The sequence below is a fragment of the Rattus norvegicus genome, chromosome Y, assembly GCF_021556685.1.
Source record: "Rattus norvegicus strain SHRSP/BbbUtx chromosome Y, alternate assembly SHRSP_T2T, whole genome shotgun sequence".
In the NCBI taxonomy this organism is placed as follows: Eukaryota; Metazoa; Chordata; class Mammalia; order Rodentia; family Muridae; genus Rattus; species Rattus norvegicus.
In genome coordinates this window covers 16837284-16849402 of record NC_141555.1, presented here as the reverse complement: position 1 = coordinate 16849402, position 12119 = coordinate 16837284, and positions in this window count along the sequence as shown.

Below are 12119 nucleotides of genomic sequence, written 5' to 3'. Positions count from 1 at the left end.
CATTGGGAGGGTGGAAGGCAGAAACCAGCGCCATCTTTGAGGCGTGCAACGTTGCAGCTGCCTATAGTTCCCCCTTTTTGTTTAATTAATCAAGCAGGCAAAGGCACCGCTGGAGCATGGCGACCCCCCAACCCTCTGTCTTTGGAACATCTGTTCATTAAACTAGTCTTAGGACACCTCGTCTCCCACAAGGTTCCATGCCTTAGAAATAATGGAGGTTGCCCATCACTGGGCAAGGTCACTCACACATACTCAGGCCTGAGGTACAACAAGGTCTTCTGAATGACCTTAAGCCAGGCTTGAGGGGACTGTCCTGCTTCAATGGCTGCAAATACCTGTACCACCATAACCGCGTGAACAAACCTCATTCTACAGAGACACCAAAGGCACACTAGGGAGACCAGCAGCAAGAGTCCAGCTAGATTTCCCATACACGCCTACTCCTTAAAATGATTCATAGCAGCAGCAATCCAAGATGACAATCCCGTAGCCAGTCTAGTATCTGCACATGTGGAGTTCACGGTCAGGATGGCTACATGTACTTGATACATTAAGAAATCGAATTCTCCCGTCCAATTGTCTAGAAAATAACTTGACAACTGTTTAGACAAATTAGAGGAGTGGGTTTAAAAGTCACAATGGATCGGCATGAGTCTCGGCAACAACGATTGTATCCCCCATGGGGGTTCCATTTGGACCAGCGTTTGGGTCACACCAAGAAGTGTCAACAGCAGCAGGATCTTCATTCTTGTTGCACCTCCTGTTCAAACATTCAGGGACCCACAACGGATCTTGCTTGTCCTGAGGAAACACACAAACAGACCCTCTTGCCCATGCCAACATGGGATCTGTTCCATGCAATAAGCCAGTGATCACATCTTTCCATTTCACATAACCTTTCAACATGCCTGCCCGACAATGATGTTGGTCAGCGGCGGAAAGGACATCATCATCCAAAATTAAACAATTAAAAGTAAAAAGGGCTAAGGATATCTGTTCCTTGGGGGTTCTAACATGGCCTATTCCCCCTTTTTGTTTAATTACGCATTCCTTCAGGTACTATGTGCTTGCTCAACAACACCTTGATGTTGAGGATTATACGCCAGGCAATAGCACAACTGCACATCTATCTGTTTATATAAGGATTAGAAAGATTTGTCAGTTTATGCTGGGTCATTTTCAGTTTTTAAGTGTTGAGTCATTCCCCAAGCAGCACAGGCTTATAGGCAGTGTCCAACAACATTGTTTGCATTTTCTCCACTCCTAGGGGAGCATGAATGACTCCTCAACAAGTATCCACAGAAACATGAATGTATTTTAGAGTCCCAAATCCAGATATGTGAGTTACATCCATTTGCCAAAATTTTAGGGGCAAGAGGCCTCTAGGATTAACCCCTACACTAGGGGGATGGTGAAAAGTAATACAGTGTTGACATCCTAAAACTATCTGTCGAGCATCTGCTCAAGACATATGAAACTTCTGCTCTAAGGTCTTAGTTGGCAAAGGAAATTGTTGATGAAACTGTCAGGCTTGATCCAATGATGAGCTTAAGAAGATGAACTCCATTTGGGTACATCTATCCACAAGATCATTTCACTCACTGAGAGGAACAGGCAAAGCTTTAGGAACTCTAATATGTTGGACAAAAAACTTGTGACCTCTTTTCCAGATCAATTCCTGAATTTCCCTCAGCAGCTGGCATACCGTGCTGCTAATTTTAATAGGGCCAGCCATTTCTTTTTTTTTTTTTTTTTTTATTAACTTGAGTATTTCTTATATACATTTCGAGTGTTATTCCCTTTCCCGGTTTCCGGGCAAACATTCCCCTTCCCCCTCCCCTTCCTTATGAGTGTTCCCCTCCCAACCCTCCCCCCATTGCCGCCCTCCCCCCATAGACTAGTTCACTGGGGGTTCAGTATTAGTAGGACCCAGGGCTTCCCCTTCCACTGGTGCTCTTACTAGGATATTCATTGCTACCTATGAGGTCAGAGTCCAGGGTCAGTCCATGTATAGTCTTTAGGTAGTGGCTTAGTCCCTGGAAGCTCTGGTTGCTTGCCATTGTTGTACTTTTGGGGTCTCGAGCCCCTTCAAGCTCTTCCAGTTCTTTCTCTGATTCCTTCAATAGGGGACCTATTCTCAGTTCAGTGGTTTGCTGCTGGCATTCGCCTCTGTATTTGCTGTATTCTGGCTGTGTCTCTCAGGAGAGATCTACATCCGGCTCCTATCGGTCTGCACTTCTTTGCTTCATCCATCTTGTCTAATTGGGTGGCTGTATATATATGGGCCACATGTGGGGCAGGCTCTGAATGGGTGTTCCTTCAGTCCCTGTTTTAATCTTTGCCTCTCCCTTACCTGCCAAGGGTATTCTTTTTCCTCATTTAAAGAAGGAGTGAAGCATTCACATTTTGATCATCCGTCTTGAGTTTCGTTTGTTCTAGGGATCTAGGGTAATGCAAGCATTTGGGCTAATAGCCACTTATCAATGAGTGCATACCATGTATGTCTTTCTGTGATTGGGTTAGCTCACTCAGGATGATATTTTCCAGTTCCAACCATTTGCCTACGAATTTCATAAACTCGTTGTTTTTGATAGCTGAGTAATATTCCATTGTGTAGATGTACCACATTTTCTGTATCCATTCCTCTGTTGAAGGGCATCTGGGATCTTTCCATTTTCTGGCTATTATAAATAAGGCTGCGATGAACAGAGTGGAGCACATGTCTCTTTTATATGTTGAGGCATCTTTTGGGTATATGCCCAAGAGAGGTATAGCTGGATCCCCAGGCAGTTCAATGTCCAATTTTCTGAGGAACCACCAGACTGATTTCCAGAATGGTTTTACCAGTCTGCAATCCCACCAACAATGGAGGAGTGTTCCTCTTTCTCCACATCCTCGCCAGCATCTGCTGTCACCTGAGTTTTTGATCTTAGCCATTGTCACTGGTGTGAGGTGAAATCTCAGGGTTGTTTTGATTTGCATTTCCCCTATGACTAAAGATGTTGAACATTATTTTAGGTGTTTCTCAGCCATTCGGCATTCCTCAGCTGTGAATTCTTTGTTTAGCTCTGAACCCCATTTTTTAATAGGGTTATTTGTTTCCCTGCGGTCTAACTTCTTGAGTTCTTTGTATATTTTGGATATAAGGCCTCTATCTGTTGTAGGATTGGTAAAGATCTTTTCCCAATCTGTTGGTTGCCATTTTGTCCTAACCACAGTGTCCTTTGCCTTACAGAAGCTTTGCAGTTTTATGAGATCCCATTTGTCGATTCTTGATCTTAGAGCATAAGCCATTGGTGTTTGGTTCATGAAATTTTTTCCAGTGCCCATGTGTTCCAGATGCTTCCCTAGTTTTTCTTCTATTAGTTTGAGTGTGTCTGGTTTGATGTGGAGGTCCTTGATCCACTTGGACTTAAGCTTTGTACAGGGTGATAAGCATGGATCGATCTGCATTCTTCTACATGTTGCCCTCCAGTTGAACCAGCACCATTTTCTGAAAATGCTGTCTTTTTTCCATTGGATGGTTTTGGCTCCTTTGTCAAAAATCAAGTGACCATAGGTGTGTGGGTTCATTTCTGGGTCTTCACTTCTATTCCATTGGTCTATCTGTCTGTCTCTGTACCAATACCATGCAGTTTTTATCACTATTGCTCTGTAATACTGCTTGAGTTCAGGGATAGTGATTCCCCCTGAAGTCCTTTTATTGTTGAGGATAGCTTTAGCTATCCTGGTTTTTTTGTTATTCCAGATGAATTTGCAAATTGTCTGTCTAACTCTTTGAAGAATCGGATTGGTATTTTGATGGGGATTGCATTGAATCTGTAGATTGCTCTTGGTAAAACGGCCATTTTTACTATATTAATCCTGCCAATCCATGAGCATGGGAGATCTTTCCATCTTCTGAGGTCTTCTTCAATTTCTTTCCTCAGTGTCTTGAAGTTCTTATTGTACAGATCTTTTACTTGCTTGGTTAAAGTCACACCGAGGTACTTTTTATTATTTGGGTCTATTATGAAGGGTGTCGTTTCCCTAATTTCTTTCTCGGCTTGTTTCTCTTTTGTATAGAGGAAGGCAACTGATTTATTTGAGTTAATTTTATACCCAGCCACTTTGCTGAAGTTGTTTATCAGCTTTAGTAGTTCTCTAGTGGAACTTTTGGGATCACTTAAATATACTATCATATCATCTGCAAATAGTGATATTTTGACTTCTTCTTTTCCGATCTGTTTCACCTTGATCTCCTTTTGTTGTCTGATTGCTCTGGCTAGAACTTCAAGAACTATATTGAATATATAGGGAGAGAGTGGGCAGCATTGTCTAGTCCCTGATTTTAGTGGAATTGCTTCAAGTTTCTCTCCATTTAGTTTAATGTTAGCAACTGGTTTGCTGTATATGGCTTTTACTATGTTTAGGTATGGACCTTGAATTCCTATTCTTTCCAGGACTTTTATCATCAAGGGGTGTTGAATTTTGTCAAATGCTTTCTCAGCATCTAATGAAATGATCATGTGGTTTTGTTCTTTCAGTTTGTTTATATAATGGATCACGTTGATGTTTTTCCGTGTGTTAAACCATCCCTGCATGCCTGGGATGAAGCCTACTTGAACATGATGGATGATTGTTTTGATGTGCTCTTGGATTCGGTTTACCAGAATTTTATTGAGTATTTTTGCATCGAAATTCATAAGGGAAATAGGTCTGAAGTTCTCTTTCTATGTTGGGTCTTTGTGTGGTTTAGGTAAAAGAGTAGTTTTGGTTTCATAGAAGGAATTCGGTAGTGCTCCATCTGTTTCAATTTTGTGGAATAGTTTGGATAATATTGGTATGAGGTCTTCTATGAAGGTCTGATAGAATGCTCTACTAAACCCGTCTGGACCTGGGCTCTTTTTGGTTGGGAGACCTTTAATGACTGCGTCTATTTCCTTAGGAGTTATGGGGTTGTTTAACTAGTTCATCTGTTCCTGATTTAACCTCGGTACCGGTTTCTGTCTAGGAAATTGTCCATTTCCTGTAGATTTTCATGTTTTGTTGAATATAGGCTTTTATAGTAAGATCTGATGATTTTTTGAATTTCCTCTGAATCTGTAGTCATGTCTCCATTTTCATTCTGATTTTGTTAATTTGGACACACTCTCTGTGTTCTCTCCTTAGTCTGGCTAAGGGTTTATCTATCTTGTTGATTTTCTCAAAGAACCAACTTTTGATTCTGTTGATTCTTTCTATGGTCCTTTTTGTTTCTACTTGGTTGATTTCAGCTCTGAGTTTGATTATTTCCTGCCTTCTACCACTCCTGGGTGTATTTGCTTCTTTTTGTTCTAGAGCTTTTAGGTGTGCTGTCAAGCTGCTGACATATGCTCTTTCCTGTTTCTTTCTCCAGGCAATCAGCTCTATGAGTTTTCCTCTTAGCACAGCTTTCATCGTGTCCCATAAGTTTGGGTATGTTGTACCTTCATTTTAATTAAATTCTAAAAAGTTTTTAATTTCTTTCTTATTCCTTCCTTGAACAGGTTATCCTTGAGTAGAGCATTGTTCAACTTCCACGTATATGTGGGCATTCTTCCCTTATTGTTATTGAAGACAAGTTTTAGGCTGTGGTGGTCCGATAGCACGCATGGGATTATTTCTATCTTTCTGTACCTGTTGAGGCCCGTTTTTTGACCAATTATATGGTCAATTTTGGAGAAAGTACCATGAAGAGCTGAGAAGAACATATATCCTTTTGCTTTCAGATAGAATGTTCTATAAATATCCGTTAAGTCTATTTGGCTCATGACTTCTCTTAGTCTGTCTACGTCTCTGTTTAATTTCTGTTTCCATGATCTGTCCATTGATGAGAGTGGGGTGTTGAAATCTCCTACTATTATTGTGTGAGGTGCAATGTGTGTTTTGAGCTTTAGTAAGGTTTCTTTTACGTATGTAGGTGCCCTTGTATTTGGGGCAAAGATATTTAGGATTGAGAGTTCATCTTGGTGGATTTTTCCTTTGATGAATATGAATTGTCTTTCCTTATCTTTTTTGATGACTTTTAGTTGAAAATTGATTTTATTTGATATTAGAATGGCTACTCCAGCTTGCTTCTTCCAACCATTTGCTTGGAATGTTTTTTTCCAGGCTTTCACTCTGAGGTACTTTGTCTCTGAGGTGTGTTTCCTGTAGACAGCAGAATGCAGGGTCCTCGTTGCATATCCAGTTTGTTAATCTATGTCTTTTTATTGGGGAGTTGAGGCCATTGATGTTGAGAGATATTAAGGAATAGTGATTATTGCTTCCTATTATATGCATATTTGGATGTGAGGTTATGTTTGTGTGCTTTTCTTCTCTTTGTTTTGGTGCCAAGATGATTAATTTCTTGCTTCTTCTAGGGTATCGCTTGCCTCCTTATGTTGGGCTTTACCATTTATTATCCTTTGTAGTGCTGGATTTGTAGAAAATATTGTGTAAATTTGGTTTTGTCATGGAATATCTTGGTTTCTCCATCTATGTTAATTGAAAGTTTTGCAGGATACAGTAACCTGGGCTGGCATTTGTGTTCTCTTAGTGTCTGTATGACATCAGTCCAGGATCTTCTGGCCTTCATAGTTTCTGGCGAAAATTCTGGTGTGATTCTGATAGGTCTGAACCTTTTTCCCTTACTGCTTTTAATATTCTTTCTTTATTTTGTGCGTTTGGTGTTTTGACTATTATGTGCAGGAGGAGTTGCTTTTCTTGTCCAATCTATTTGGAATTCTGTAGGCTTCTTGTATGCCTATGGGTATCTCTTTTTATTTTAGGGAAATTTTCTTCTATGATTTTGTTGAAGATATTTACTGGTCCTTGAGCTGAGAGTCTTCACTCTCTTCTATACCTATTATCCTTAGGTTTGATCTTCTCATTGAGTCCTGGATTTCCTGTATGTTTTGGACCAGTAGTTTTTTCTGCTTTACAATATCGTTGACAATTGAGTCAATGATTTCTATGGAATCTTCTGCTCCTGAGATTCTCTCTTTCATCTCTTATATTCTGTTGGAGAAGCTTGTATCTACAGTTCCTTGTCTCTCTTTTTTTTTTTTTTTTTTTTTTCTATATCCCGGGTTGCTTCCATGTGTTCTTTCTTGATTGCTTCTATTTCCATTTTTAATTCCTTCAACTGTTTGATTGTGTTTTCCTGGAATTCTTTCAGGGATTTCTGTGTCTCCACTCTATGGGCTTCTACTTGTTTATTTATGTTTTTATGGAATTCTTTCAGGCATTTTTGTGATTCCTCCCTGTAGGCTTCTACTTGTTTATTAATGATTTCCTGGGTTTCTCTATGGAAGTTCTTCACGTCTTTCTTGAAGTCCTCCAAGAACATGATCAAATATGATTTAGAAAATAGATCTTGCTTTTCTGGTGTGTTTGGATATTCCATGTTCGTTTTGATGGGAGAATTGGGTTCTGATGGTGCCATGTAGTCTTGGTTTCTGTTGCTTGGGTTCCTGCGCTTGCCTCTTGCCATCAGATTATCTCTAGTGTTATTTTGTTCTTCTATTTCTGATAGTGGCTAGACTATCCTATATGCCTGTGTGTCAGGTGTGTTGTAGACCTGTTTTCCTGTTTTCTTTCAGCCAGTTATGGGGACAGAGACTTCTGCTTTCGGGTGTGTAGTTTTTCCTCTCTACAGGTCTTCAGCTCTTCCTGTAGACCTGTGTCTTGAGTTCACCAGGCAGGTTACTTCCAGCAGAAAAGTTGATCTTACCTGTGGTCCCGAGGATGAAGGTCGCTCGCGGGGTGCTGCCCACGAGCTCTCTGTGGAGGCAGCAACCAGGAAGATCTGCGCCGCCGTTTCCGGGAGCTTCAGTGCACCAGGTTTCCAGATGGCGTTTGGCATTTTCCTCTGGTGTCCGAGATGTGTTCAGAGTGCAGTCTCTTCTGGTTTCCCAGGTGTGTCTGCCTCTCTGAATGTTTAGCTCTCCCTCCCATGGGATTTGGGTGCAGAGAACTGTTTATCTGGTCTGTTCCTTCAGGTTCCGGAGGTGTCTCAGGTGCAGCAATCCTGCTGCTCCTGGGCCCTCCCCCACAGGAACCCAGAGGCCTTATACAGTTTCCTCTTGGGCCAGGCATGTGGGCAGAGTTGGGTAGTGTTGGTAGTCTCTTCCGCTCTGCAGCCCCAGGAGTGCCCACATGAGCAGGCAGTGAGGTCTCTCTCCCATGGGGTCTGGGAGAAGAGAGCTGCTGCGGGCCGGGATCCGCGGGTGTGGGACTCCTGGTAAACACAGGAAGTGCCCGGTCCTAGAGGAATTCTGCCTCTGTGTGTCCCAAGTTCACCAGGCAGGTGTCTTGAAGCAGAAAAGTTGGTCTTACCAGTGGTCCTGAGGCTCAAGTTTGCTCACGGGGTGCTGCCCATGAGCTTTCTGTGGCGGCAGCAACCAGGAAGAACTGCGCCGCCCAACCATTCTCACCAATCCCTAATTTTTATGTGAACAATAAGGTTCTACTTCCACTAGGATTTTATGTGTATTAAAAAACGTCATAAGTTGGCGTTGGGGATTTAGCTCAGTGCTAGACCACTTGCCTAGCAAGCACAAGGCCCTGGGTTCAGTATCCAGCTCCAAAAAAAAAGTCAGATGATACAAATGCCATACAATCTAATAAAATACTCTCTCCTTGCAAATTGCTAGAAGTAATAAGGTCACATCTTTCTGCTCCTATACTTCCCAAATACCTTTCTTTGCAAAGCAAAGAGATCTTGAGGAAACCAGAACCCATTTACAATAATTCCCTCCTTTTCCAATCCAAATTTCCAAGAAAACACTTGTAGGAGTTGTTTCAAATATGATCATGAATGAAATATGAATCTTTTAACACAGAGATTGACTGCTATTTGAATTCTTTTGTCTCCAAAAATCAATGATAGCTAATAACATATTTCAAATATGTTTTTTTAATATAACAAAAGAGGCCAAATAAATATTATCATGATTAATCTTCCTAAATAGGCTGCCTTAATCCTCACCTACAATGATTCTAAGTGCAGAGTTAATGCATACACCTCCATCTTAACAAATCATGCAGCATAAAATAAAAACAACCACTGTACCAATTGTGAAAAGTGCACTTAGTACATTGCTGTTACTATGGTAACCCAGACAGACTAGTTCTTTGAAAGATTCATATCAGAGTCAAAACAAGGTCATGTTATGGTCTTTTACTCTTCTTTCCTCACAAATGTTACTTTTGCAACAGCGTCAATAGAACACATCTATATAATTAGTCATTTTGACTAGATTCTTTTGCCTCTAATTATTTCTAAAGACTTTGTTTTTTAGGACACAGTCCAATAAAATAAACTAACTAGGGCTGGGGCCATGGTTTAACTGGTAGGACGTCTGCCTAGCAAACTGAAGCCCTGAGTTTGATGTCCATCACCACTTGAAACTGGTTGTTTTTGTTGTTGCACATTCCTCTAATCCAAGCACTTCACAGGGAAACAGAAGGAAGGAAGTCAGAAGTTCAAAGTCATGCTTGCTATGTAATGAATTTGAAGCTAGTAGGACCTGTGTGTGGCCTAGCCCTGTCTTTTTTTAATTTTTATGTGAGACTTGTACTTTTTCTTTTGTTTTGTTCTGTTCTGTTTTTTTTTTTTTTTGCTATTCCAGAATTCACTCTATAGACAAGGGTGGCCTCAAACTCAAAGATCTACCTGCCTCTGCTGCGATTAAAGATATGCACTGATACCACCTGAGAAAAAAGAAGAGGGAAGAAAGGAAGGAAGGAAGGAAGGAAGGAAGGAAGGAAGGAAGGAAGGAAATAGGGAAGGAAGGAAGAAAAGAAGGAAGGAAATGAAACCTGATCACAATTCAATGTCAACATTTTGCCATGAAAAGTTCTAGCCTTTTTGGTACAAAAATTATTGATGTATCCAATATGAAGAAATATTAAAATATTTATAAAACTTTAGGGATATGATAAACAAAATTAATAAATGGCCACTCCATTTTTTCTCTCCAGGGCATTCATACAGCAAGCACACCTATAAAGTCTATACCATGATTTCAGGACAATTCTTACAATGATTCTATGAAGTAAAAGATGGGGTCAAGGGAAACAGAAGAAGGAAGCAGAATTACCACTTACACTGCAAGGTGGGACTGGATGAGCCCCGTGGCACAGTGACTACATGGCATATCACACTCAGGCCCCTGCGCACGAGCCTGGTATCACAAAATAAAAATAAGGAGCTAGGCAGGGTTACTCACTTCTGTAATCCCAGAAATTGAGTGGTTATGGCAAGAGGATCAGACCTTCACGGTCATTCTCACCTGCATGTCCTCTGAATGTCAACTTTTATCATTGGCCTAGCAGGAAAGCAATAAATCACACACATACACAAAGCCCAGACAATGAGGGTGGGTAAAGTACTAAAGTAGGAAGGAGTTGAATGCAAAATTGGAAGTTAAACAGTGGATGAATGTGTGGTTGTTGTTGGGGAAAGCAGAAAGCAAGGGGAGGGAGAATACACTAGCCATAGTGGTTTGTTCCTGTAGGCCTTCACTTAGAAGGCTGAGGCTGCAATGCAACGAGTTTGAGGCTAGCCTGTGCTAAGCAGTAAGACCCTTTCAAAAAAAATAAGTGATAGAAGCACAAGAGGCACCCTGGTATTAGGCTACAAAGCATTTGTTGTACAGGGGAACACTTGGCTGACTAGAAAGCTCTTCTTTGCCTATAAAAGACAGGAAGTGCCAGACAGTGGTGGCTCGTGCCTTTAATCCCAAAACAGGGAGGAAGAGGCATGCAGATCTCTGAATTGGTGGCTAGCCTGGTATACAATGTGAGTTCTAGGATAGCCAGGGCTTCACAGAAAAACCCTGTCTCAGAAAATCAGGGAGAGAAAAACAGGCAGGGAGTGTGATTACATCATCTGAGGCCTGTTGCATTCTCTAACCTAAATGACACTCTTAGAGCACTGGGTTTCAAACTCAGGATCATATGCATATGAGGCATGCACTCTACCACTTGACTACACCCACAGACTATATAATATTGATTTCGTTAATGTAATGGTAATGACTGTGTTCGCCTTAAAATTTCCACAAAAATCACCTCTGACGACTATTGTGAAAATAATGATGAATCTGTAAAGCAACTACCTCATGCAATATATTCTCTTAGAGTTTACAGAATGGTATAGCTCAATTCTTATATCAATTCCCTTAAGGGGAGTGCATTGAGACAGACCTCCCTATGTAGCCCAGGTTGGCCTCTAACTTGAAATTCTCCTGCCTTTACTCACTAAGTGCCAGGATCGTAGTGTGTAACAGCACGCTAAACTTTCTTATAGCAATTCCTAAGCTAGTCCTTTGTTATTCCCATTAAAACAAACTCACCTTGACTTTTTATCAATAATTCTGTTAAAATTACAAAAAAATTTCTGGCATTGCAGAGCAGAACCAGACACTGGTGCAACTATCAGGAATACATTCAGTTTGTGTAGGGGACCCAGTTGTGCCTGCATGGAGGAGAATGGATAGAGATAGCTTTTACCTTTATCCTCTTAGACTCCCTTGACTTTATCTTACAGAAGAAAATTCATACATAATATTGCATTCCTCTGACATTATAGTAATTCTGAAAATGAGTTTAAATTCGTAGCTCTCTGGATGTATAGCTGTATTCATTTAATAAACACATTTAGCCTGGGAATCTATGGCAGGCCTCCCTTCAGATGTGGTTGGTTCTTTCTCTTTATTCTATAAGCATTTCTCTTCAGAGGGATACATGACTATATAATATGAATCAATCCTGAATATCATCTATAGCAGATACTGTTTGAAGCTAGCTATGGAAACAATAATTACAAGTTTTGAGATACTGGTCTCTCGAGGCGATATATTTTGATTCCATGATCCTCTGCCTGTGCTGTTAATCACTGAAACCTCTCCAGATCCCTTAAATTCATGTTCATGCACACACGATTATACTCAAAAAAATAAAAAAAATGGTAAAACCTGATCTGTGCCCAGGCAGTATTGCACATGCCTTTAGAGGCAGAGGCAGCAGATCTGGGTGAGTTCAAGATTAGCCTGTTCAGTAGATCCAGCTCCAGGACAACCAGAGCCACACTGAAACACCCTGTCTTGAATAATAACCACAGCAGCAACAGC